At 38.2% G+C, this 11,837-nt stretch overlaps 1 long non-coding RNA gene across 2 annotated transcripts; it reads right to left on the bottom strand.

Annotated features, from left to right (window-relative positions):
* Nucleotides 1–2,914: 2,914 nt before the first annotated feature.
* Nucleotides 2,915–5,064, bottom strand: LOC125293801. 2 transcript variants are annotated; one of them, XR_007193431.1, is made up of 4 exons: nt 4,781–5,064; nt 3,865–3,998; nt 3,401–3,510; nt 2,915–2,997 (listed from the first exon to the last, which is right to left on the bottom strand). It is a non-coding gene; the product is annotated as an uncharacterized LOC125293801 (long non-coding RNA). The 2 variants fall into 2 exon arrangements; XR_007193432.1 differs by having other exon boundaries at nt 3,404–3,510; nt 4,781–5,063.
* Between the last annotated feature and the right edge of the window lie 6,773 nt (nt 5,065–11,837).

The raw sequence follows: 11,837 nt of genomic DNA, 5'->3' as shown, positions 1-11,837 counted from the left end.
CAAAATCCAGATTTTTTACTGTGCAAATTTCACAAACATCTTATATAAAACCAATACAAAAAGTAGTCCAACTTGCAATAATTATACTTTTTTGAAAATTATACAATTGAAAATAAAACCTCTCTGCTAATATGCTTACTCTGTCAAATAGGCCTATCAGAAACATGCCTTATTGTTATTGTGTGGTTTACAACTTCATGTGGATGTCTTGTTAGCCTGCCATGAGCTTCGGTTCGGTTCGCTATAGGCAAAACATTAACAAACAAGTTCGTTTTGGTGCACTGATGACAGTCAGGATCATTTCTAACCAGCTAGTATTGTTCAGTTCATGTCTATAATATGCTTTACTTGCTACCTGGATAATATCTGCGAATATTCTTAAGGTGAGATGAATGGTAAGAGGCAAGATCATTAAACTTCACTGTGTTCGGTGGGTTGCTAACTAATGACATCACCTACTAGCCAGCTATTACTGCTGTTGAACAATCTCAATAGAATTTTCGTGACGGTAAATCCCTTTCAATGCAGTATCCCTTAACATTTTTCCTTAACAAAACAAACAATTTAAGGTATTCTGTGCAACACCCTTAAATGAACCCCTTACCTAACGAGAAATTAAGCCTTAAGGTTCATACTTCAGTGGAAAAACGTAAGGTTTTTGTGTTTACCCTCACTACGCCCCGCAGTCGCACCATGCGTGCATGTGAAAAAAGTCCCGTCTGAAACACTAGCGTTCCAAACGTTGTGTAATAAAATACACCGGTATGGCGGTATATTAAAAATTCATATCATAACAAAAATATACACTGGTATACGGTGTGAACAGGTATAACGCCCAGCCACTAGTAGGAAATGAACACAATTTGACAAGCCTGACTTATTTTTGTGGAAAAAATGTGCTGGACTGGGCGGCGGTCATATTTTGTACCGCTCTGCAGTACATCTAGTTATAATACTATTCACAACACTGCAAAAAATGAATTCTAACCAAGTGTTATTGATCTTATATTAAGATTAAAAAATCTATTTGGTATTGTTTTTAGTATGAAAAGACTTACCTAGCGCCCTCTCAAAAGATCATTTTGACTTAATTTAAGAAGACTTTAACTTATTTTAAGGAGTCTTATCAAATTTGTATGTGGCATGTATCATCCTTATCTAACTCTGTTTGGGAGATGTCTTAAAATAAGTCAATGGTTTTTAAATTAAGTCAAATGATTTCACAAGAAAGCCCTAGGTAAGTCTAATCTCCCAAAATGTTAGGTGTAAGTAGTTTTTGTGAACATGTTGGAGAATGTTGGAGTTCTTTTGTCACTTTTTAAGGATTTTTGCTAATGCTCTTATTGTGTGACTGAAGGGTGTATGTATCATCCTATCTGGGGATGCCAAAATGTTGGTGTGTTGTGTAAGCTGCCGAAGGATTTTTCAATGCTCTTATTGTGTGCTGTGGCCAGTGATGCCAGTAACGCGTTACTTAGTACCTGAGCTATTTTTTTAGCTGCAGCCTCCCCAAGGAGTTCATTGCACATGCCTTTACCAGCAGGCAGAATTAACTCTTCCCCAATAGTAAAGGGCTTCTTAGATTTAGCAATCCGACTAGCCACTATGAGGCTTTTAAGCGCAGCCATGTTCACCGATGTGGTTGCTTTTAACGCGACTAGTTTTTGTCCTTCTTGCTCGCGTTTCTTACGCTCAAAGAACTCAAGGGGTTTGTCTTTAAGTGTAGGATGCTTGGACTCTACATGTCGAATTAGCTTTGATGGTTTCATTGCTTCGTTTGACAACTTAACGGCAAATACCACACATAAAGGACTTGGTGCATGCGAGTCACCGGTCTCTGCGAAACCATATTTTAAATATGACTCCTCATATTTTGTATCGAATGACCCCTTCTTTTTCTTTGAGGTATCTGGCTCACCACCGTCAGTGGGTATTATTGCGAATGTGACATTATTGCGAATTAAATTAAGTTTATTTAGTTTGCACGCGTTTTTTTTAAACTCTTGTTGTAGGCTACGGCCCGGTTAGGAATGTCCCGCGGCCCGGTGGTTGGGGACCGCTGACATAGACTATACCATACCACCATCTCAATATTGAATGTTTTTTTTATTTCTTTTGTGTGATATATCATTTAGAATGCTGCAACATGGTCTTCAATCAGCCAAAGAGGACACATCGTAACTCCTCTTCCTAGTTACTCTCCATTGGCTCCCTACTAGGGGTGTAACGGTTCATGTATTCATATTGAACCTAAACGGTACGGGACTCACGGTTCGGTGCATGAATTTTCACGGAGAATACACGGTATAAAAATACATAAAACTCGCGTAATGCACAATTACTGTTAAATACGAGAGTTCTTTAGCGACACCTAACGCTAATCTGTAGCCTCGCCATAGCTCTGAAGCTCTGATTGGCGCCTATGTAATTTTTTTTGTCAGGTCGTCGGTCGAGTCAGTAGTCAGAGATAGCAGCACCCATACAGAAAAATAATATATTCACATATATGCAGCTTGAACATATTCCAGTATAAGCACATCTATGTTAAATAAATATATTTACATCTATGTGAAATACATATATTTCAAAATATAAGTAAATATTCAATATTGGCCACTTTCTTATATTTTATGCATATAATTAAATATATTTAAATATATGGCAGTAAGAAGCATGATCACATGACCCTTGATGAAGATTCTGATCACATGATCTATATATTTCAGACATATATTTCTCTAATATAGTTCATATTCTACTATGGTTTGATATTTTCCGCATTGATCATTAAATATTTCACTATTGTGTTTACTTAAAATTAACCACAGTATCAGTATAAAGAGGAAGAAACACACAACACTTCTGTTATCTTTTATTCTATTTTATTGAAAATCTTTGTTTTTGTTATGGAACCTCAATTCTGTCACTTTGGCATTTATTGCCTGGCCCAGCAATCTGGAGTGAGTGTCTGGCCTGGGAACTGCTTCAGGGTGGCCTCTGAATAAGACAGAACATATACAAATAGAACATGCAAAATATTAGTGACACAAATACAGATGCTAAAGTGCAGAAACACTGTTGTGTTATCACAATAATGGAGATAAATTGGAGATAAATACAAATTATCGTTAGTTGGGTCCAGGCATTCCCTCGAAAAAAATAGACATAAGTTACAGTTTACTAACACAGAAAAGATCTATGATGGTGAGGCGAAAATGGGAAGCAGTCCACACAGACAGCCTAACACTTTTAAATGAGACAACACAACTAATATATCATATACACAGAAGAGAGAAGCACACATATACACACTGAAAGGAAAAGTTAGTTTCATCCTCAAATGTTTACTAAACTTGTACAACCAAGAAGCTGCTATTTCATTAAAAGCCTTCAGACTCACAACCTCCTCTTGGAGAGCCATTATCGCCACCTCTTCTTAGGTGGTTGTCAGTTCTTGGTTATCTCCCACAGCTCACACTCATAGAGAGCTCTACCAGCCTTCTCTGAAACCTGCAAGTGAACAGAATATACAGCATGAATGAGAGTGGCGTTGGTAAAGTGTATACTCGTGTAATATGTAATGTCCTGGGATATTCCCACTCATGAAGTGTCTCCCATCCGAGACTGCTATCTGAGACTGTAGGGAAGCTGTACCAACCATCATAGAAAGATATGGTTGGAAAGGTATATTTTCAGTTCACTTTGTGTTTCCAGTAGCTTGAAGCTAATTTCTTGTCATTCAAAAGATCAAAACTACTCAAACAAATGTATAAATTCTCAGAAACAAAAGGTTAAGTTCTGCATTCGAAAATAGACCTTTAACAAAAAAGTTATATTCATAAGTAAACATTAATTTTTTATTACCTTTGGTCTATGTGATGATGAAGCATCAACATTTGTCAGTGAAGCATACTATGGGTTGGGCTTGGGTCGTCTTGGTCTCAGGTCTTCTGGTCCATCCTCCGGTGTCCTTGATGTAGCTTTCTAGTGTTGCCTCTCTAAAATGTAAAAAAAGTGTCAGTGCTCAAATGCACTACATGACCATACATGGTCCTTTTCAATACAATTCAACTTTTACATTTCCATAATTTAGCATGGGTGTGAATGGTTTTGCAAGAATGTCAGTGCACAAAGCATGACAAAGTAGTTTGATAGTGCACAAAAACAAAACACATTACTTCCAATACCATTTCCATGAAATTAAGCACAGTACTTGTGTCTTCAATTTCCACACGTCCACTCTAATACTCCCCAGCACATAGGAGCCAAACTTTACCACATTACATCCTATCTAAAAAAAAAAAAAGCTAATGTTAGCTCTAAGTGTTGTCCATGATGCAACATTAGCAGCTAGCTAGCTAAACCACAGTGCATAGAATGTCTACACCTTAGGCTAGTAATGTTAACCGTTACATTTTCTGCCTTGCATGACAAATCATAAGATAGCTTCTATGATAGCACTATATGCCTATCAATCTACATGCCAGAGGCAAATATACTACCAAATGGCCAGGAGACAGGTTAAATTGGTATTTCACTCTGTCATTACAAGTCGTTTTCATTAATTGTCCAAACGTTTCTCAGTGAATTTATTTTTCAAACCCCTTTCAGGTGTAAAAAAAAATAAAGCTAAGCTAACTAATTTATGCTAACGTTAATGTTACAGAAAGTAGCAAAGGTTAGCTTCCAGCTTCCACCAATAATACCATTTTTAATTCGGACATTAACTTCTGCAAATGTTATATGAAAGCAATTTAGCATACAATGAAGATCTACTTACCAGCAATTTTGACCACCATGGCCAAACTACCTCTTGGCTGCCTTCCTCCCCTCCACCACATAGTTTCTAGCAAGATGTTGTCCCATAATGTTACAGAGCCGTTGAAAAAGTCTTCCTCATTAACGCTAGGTTTACTAATGCAGTCAGTCCGCAAAATTCTGGTTTTGCCCTCATACTCCCCGCCAATCCACTTAACCAGAGCAAACGTTTTACATTTGGACTAGTAGTAGCTGTTAGTTATGCTTATGTACCGTGGTTAACATTTGAAAGTAAGCAAGGATTGTGTATTCTGTCAAATTAGGAAGTTGGGGAAAAGGGAATCACAAAACTTGACCAATGTCTTCACTACAAAAGAGTAAAAGAAAAGGTTATGCACAGCTCTAATAATAATTTGTATCTACCCAATTCACACAGATAAAAACACTTGAAACACATAAACAAAGACATACAAACACAAACATGCACACACACACACCCACACAAAAGGTACCCTGGCACACACATCCAGCAGACATAAAGCCAAATCCACACAATCATACCTCCCTACCCTTCCACACAACAAATCCACCACTAGTGTTGTCCGCGATACCATAATTAATGTTTTCGATACCCGATACCAAGTCAAGAATTGCGATTTCGATACTTTTTTAAAAATGTATTTGATTTGGGGGCCCCACCACCTTGACATCATCATCAGTAATATTGAATACTGTAGTGTGATCATTCACACCAGTGGCCATCCCAGTCACTGGTTTGTGTGACTCTGTCCACACAAACACACATGGAAAATGATGGCTTATGTCATATTTCATATATTCTGCATAATTACTAGTAAATATATTTAGCAATTTGAAAACTATTCTAAAACTATAACTATTTTTAAACTATTACACTTAGGCATATCTTTAATGTGGTGTGTAGGTCTAATTGAGTGCACATTGGTGACGTGTAGGTGTAATTGAGTGCCTGTCACTTTAAGAGATAAGTGAGAGTAATTGACCTTGACTCACGGTTTTAGTCTAGTGAATAAAAGTTGCACATAGCGCATAAGGATATGTGGATGCAATTAATTATGTTTTGTATGTCATTAGATAAAATAAATGTTAAAAGAATGTACAAGTCGAAGAAAATCTTTCTGGGATCATAAAAGAGATAAGTGTCTTGCAATGTTCATTAATGATTTTAGCGAGCACTATTGTCAAACGTGACCTGAGCTAGCGGGATAGTTAGCAAGGATCTCTCTTCAGATGTAAAAGTTTGCGATGGTTGCTTAGCCTATTTCTAAATTACATTGAACCCAAATAGTAGGCCTAAATGACCAAAAGCCCACAGCCTAGGTAGGTTAGAAACACAAACTTGAGAGATGCAAGTGAGCAAATCAACTTGATATTAGCCTATTATTATGTGTTACCATAGCATCACTTGAACTAGCAGCCATGTCTCACTGTTTATAGCACGACAGCCAAACTTTACGCGTGTGTGAGGAGAAAAGGCGTTAAACCACAGGTTAGGGAGGAGGCGCTAGATGCCAATTGTGCACACGCATAATTACTTCAAAAGAACACGGTCATTCTCAAAAGTATCGATACTAATAAAATTAGGCATCGTGACATTTTTAATTTCAGGGTATTCTTGCGATACTTTTGTAGGGTGGTGCACCGTGGCAACACTAGTTGCAACAGTTACCTTGAAAAGTAATCTGATTACTGATTACTCCTTTAAAAAAGTAACTTAGTTACTTTACTGATTACTGATTTTAAAAGTAACTAAGTTAGATTACAAGATACTTTATTAGTTACTTTCAGCAGCTGCCGACAACACCCCAATCCTCAACATAAAAATAATAACCGGTTTTGCCAATACTCACTATACTGGAAGTGCATTTTTTAACAGTAATGCCAACAATGTTTATTACACGGCTCTTCAAGGCAAGTAGAAGCTCCATTGGCTTGAATGGGATTTTCCAACGTTCTGCGGTCTGCTAGTTCTGAATAACAGACCGTTGCTAAGTATAACAGACCGCTGTCAAGGAAAATGGGCTTTGTGCTTCTATTTCACGTCTTTCATATTACTGCGCAAGTAGTCTGGCCACTTATCACTTTAGAATACTCTGTTGCTAAGCTACGCGAGTTGACCTGCAGATACTTTGTAACGGACAAACTTTCAATTCATCCGGCGCAATGGATGAGTTTAATATTAGTTTTAATATTCTTGGAGATTACCCAGATTTCGATTCTTGGATGACCTACACAATTGCGAGTTACATGGCAAGAAAGACCTACTCAATTGCGAGTTACATGGCAATTAGGGCAGGGATATCTTGACATTTCACAACCCTTGATATAATGATCATCATTAAAATTATTGTTAAATCAATATTTTGTTGCCGGTGTTGATTGCTTTAGTGGGTAGCCGTGTAATAAGCGGGATAATGTATAGAACGCCCGGTCATTGTCGGGAAATAGGTCCCTTCAGGGCGGTCCGGTCCGCCCTGTCGGGACCTATTTCCCGACAATGACCAGCGTTCTATACATTATCCCTTACATAGCAGACGTCCCAACCTAACCTACTTAGATACTGAAATGCAGATGTTTGTTCAATAATGTCTAGTCAGTACACCAAATAAGGAAGGCCTATTGATAGAAATTGTGATAGTAAAATATGTAGATTTTGGTAGTTTGGCCTTTTCATGTAGCCTTGGCAACTAGCCATCTAGTATAGGCCTGAGTAATATGCAAATTAAATTACACTTGTTAAACTCACCTCAACAAGTCTTTTGCAATCATTTAACCTGCCGTGAGCAATGCTAAAGTCACTGTTACAAACAGTGCAGTGTGCAATACTATCATTATGTTTTACTCTTATGAGACAATTGGGTATACTTTTGTGTAGTCTGATGTGAAATGGGTCTTAAATGTTATTTTTTGAGGGGCACTGACTCTGCCATTTAAATTTAATGATTTCATAATGACAGAAAGCTATGTAAATCGCGTGGTAATTATGACCACCCGCTTGCAGCCAGGTCATATAGGTTTAGTCAGATTTTTTTTTTTTTTTTTTTTTTTTTTTTCTTTTTCGCATGTCCAAATTTCCGTCAATGATTCCTGGGACACTGAAAGACCGGGGTAGACAAAACTTGGTGGGCATGTAACCCCATATGGATAGCATGGAACCATCGTTTTTCGTTTTGATCTGTAGCCCCCACGCTGGACTGCACCCCGAAAGGAGGGTGGGGCAGACACAGTTTTCTGTGAATATCTCGAGAACCGTAAGGTTTAGGAGGACCATTTTTTTTTGTATGTTGATCTCAAGGGGCCATGTCAACGCATTCCATAACCACTCATTTCATGTATAGCGCCACCTAGTTAAACACAAAAAAAGTAAAAATGAGGTGGTGTAATTGAAGGTATCTGTGACCTAACATAGTCAAAACTGCACGAAATTGGAAGTGTAGGATCATTATGACACCCTCTGTATGCACGCCAAGTTTTGTGGAATTCCGTTCATGGGGGGCCACACAATAAATTAATTTATGTTACTATACACCAACTGGCCTGTAGGTGGCCGGAGACAGTTTTCTGTGAATATCTCGAGAACCGTAGGGCCTAGGAGGTCCACCTTTTTTTTGTATGTTGGTCTTAAGGGGGCATGTCAACCCATCCCATTACCACTTATTTCATGTATAGCGCCACCTAGTTAAAAATTAAAAAGCATAAAATTAGGTGTTTTCATCTCAATATCTCTGGCTGACAAGGTCAAAACTGCACAAATTAAAGTGTAGGATCATTATGACACCCTCTGAATGCATGCCAAGTTTTGTGTACTTTCGTTCATGGGGGGCCTTACAATAAAATAATTTATGTGTACATTTAGTGACGTACACCAACAAGGATTCCCGGGACACTGAAAGACCGGGGTACACAAAACTTGGTGAGCATGTACCCCATATGGATAGCATGGAACCGTCATTTTTTAGTTTTTTCATCTGCAGCCCCCGCTGGACTGGACCCCGAAAGGAGGGTAGGGCGAACACAGTTCTCTGTGAATCTTTTATGGTATGTTGGTCTCAGGGCCCACATAAACCTGGCTCATAATCACTCATTTGTGATTTGCCCCAGGTAAAAAATGAAAATCAGTAGGATTAAAAGAAAGCCAAAATAAATATTCATCATCATCATCATGGCTGCATTTTTCAGTATTGGCGAGAAGTAGTCGTTTGTCCACTAGATGGCGCTTGCTCGTTGCAGTGAGGCGTAATTTTGTTGGAAGTTAAAGGGGTTGGAAAAACAATGGGCGCTTCATACAAGGACTGTAATTTACCGCAGCGAACATCTAATAAGGATAGGGCGATGTTCACATGAAGTGTAATTCCCATTTCTTCTTGAAGCGAAATAAATCTGAGGATGTTTATCGGACATGCTTGGTTTTTTTACTGCAGGTAATGTTAATCTTGTAATATCAATAAGGACCTAGGTAATGTTACCGTTAAGCGTTGGTTGAGTGATGGAGGCATTTGATTTATTGCATTTGTAGAAAACTATAAATGCGGTTATACCAAACAAATGTATAGCAGCACTGTTTGTATCTTTTCGACTGTCATTTATTGCACGTGCTACAAAATCATTCTGTGCAATGGAAGATTTACCAGCGTTACACCGGTCTGATGCAGTTTTGCCTATACATGCATTGAGACTGAGGCAGCCTGTTTATTTTGTTTTAAGTGCGTGCAGGGTGTGTGAGGGGGAATCGATGTGCTTTGATTACAGCTTGGTAGTTGTAGTCTGTGAAATTAAAAAAGCACGTGTGTGTGAAGTATCCAAACAATGACACCTTCATTTCATTATGGCTGTTTTAGCAAAACACCTTAAGCTACTGTGTAGTAGGTCCCATTTAGAAGTGGCTACTTCATTTGCGCTTTCATTGACTCATGGAGCTGCGTGAATGTTATTACAACTTTTAAGCCCGATATGACAGTTTAAGTCCACTTTGATACTGTAAGAGAAGCCATTGGTTTCAAAGGAGATTTTATTTGTGTAAGCCAGCATAGCCTATTGACAATTTATGTTGTCAATAGGCCTACCTATAATAATCCTACCTGTAGCTTAGGAAGCTAACAACTTTCTATTAGGATCTAGTTTGTTAGTTACCGTTTTGTCATAACTCCCTGATGCATTTTTGCATTTAGAATAGCCAAGCGTGTATATCTCAATGGAAAATTAAACAATATCGGTGCCTATGGACTAGGCTGGGTGAACCCAGCCTGATCTGCTCCCGCTATTTATTTTTGATTTCTTAAAAGATTGAGCTTGGTCTGATGAAAGCCAGACTAGCCATGGACCTCAGTTAAACAATGCAAGGGAACATGAATCAGCCTATATTTGCACTAACAATAACGGACAAAAGCTCTTCAACGTTGGCCCGTTAAAATGTGTATGAACAGTCTAGCGGCGCATTTCATCAAGGCCCATTTGGACATGTCAGTTATTTGCACCACTGGTTAGATGTAAAACAGCACTTCGTTTCAGACTAGGCTACTGTTACTTAATTTGTGCATTAACAATAACGTTTCAGACTACTGTTACTTAATTTGTGCATTGACAATAAAAGTATTACATGAACTAAAGATGACTAAAATCTTATGTAGAAGAAGAAACATTCACAAAAAAATCCATCCATCCAAAAATGACCTTTGTTTTTTTGATAGCTGTTGAAAACGGCATGGAACTGACAGAGATGTTTTGTTTATAAATACATAAAAAAATAAATAAATAAATAACATTATGCTGATACCTTTTGCTTTTCCCAAATACAATGTAGCCTACAGGTGTAAGTGACCTTTCATCAATCCAGTTGCAATGGATGAACTGTGATGAACTGCCCTACTTGTGATTGTTTAGAGATTTTAAAGGTTTTATAACAATTCTACATCTTCTTTGGCTATTCTACAATCTATTCACCTTTTCAGCACCAGTAGGGTACTTTCTGTGCAGCCCGCTGCACACACACTCAGGCATGCCAAACAAGCATACACAAAAGTTTCAAGAGTGGGGATGGAGTAAAATATGGAGACAAATTGAAGTGTGATTTATTTTGGCGAACGGATGTACAGGACTGAGCGGCGGTCATATTTTGTACCGCTATGCGGTACATCTAGTTACCTTTATGTTAGGGTAACTTGTAATTTCTCACATGAGGAGCTGGTGTTAAAGAAAGTGTCAATGCTAACCAGGCTAATAAACAAACCATGCGAGTTAACGTCGAAGGGCAAAGTCACGTGACTTCTAGTTGTAGACTATGAATGAAAGGAGCTATTTCGTTTTTTTTAAAAGAAGGCAAAATAGTGTGATATTTTCACAGTTAGTAGATTATTACTGTACACACTGAAAAATATTTACAGCAAATTGTAGACTCTTCCATATACAACTAAACACGGATGTTGAAGGAATTGCTTAAGTGGATTTTTAAAAATCATTATTCTATGTAATTTGCACTTTCAGAAATAAGAGATGCTGTAGGCCTATTTTCAGTTTTATAGCTGATTGTCTTATCTTGTTTACAAGTTACAGATGAAGTCTGGGTACTTATTGTACTGTTTAGCCTACATCTTACACACTTCAGGCTGTTGCAGATAGCTCAGGGAAGAGACTGTATGACACTAGGTGGTACAGCCTGAGACATGCACAATAAAAAAATAGCTTTCTGCATTTATGTTTTGCTTTCCCCTCCATTGTACCGGACTCGTACCGAACCGTGATGTCCGAACCGAGGTATGAACCGAACCGTGACTTCTGTGTACCGTTACACCCCTACTCCCTACAGTAGCCAGAATTACATTTAAATCTCTCACTTTGGCCTATAGGACACTGACTGGATCTGCTCCTTGTTATTTTAATTCAATGATCAAGATATACATCCCCAACCGCCCACCGCGGGTCTTCTGATGAGCGTCTGTTGTGTCGAATCAGTCTTAAACGCTAGGTCAAATTCAAGACTCTTTTCCTCAGTGGTTCCATGTTGTTGGAATGAGTTGCCCAGTGCTCTTCGTTCTTGTGATAGT

Source organism: Alosa alosa, chromosome 4, assembly GCF_017589495.1.
Source record: "Alosa alosa isolate M-15738 ecotype Scorff River chromosome 4, AALO_Geno_1.1, whole genome shotgun sequence".
NCBI classification, from domain to species: Eukaryota; Metazoa; Chordata; class Actinopteri; order Clupeiformes; family Clupeidae; genus Alosa; species Alosa alosa.
Note: the sequence above shows the minus strand (reverse complement) of the source record. Positions and strands in the feature narration are given on the sequence as shown.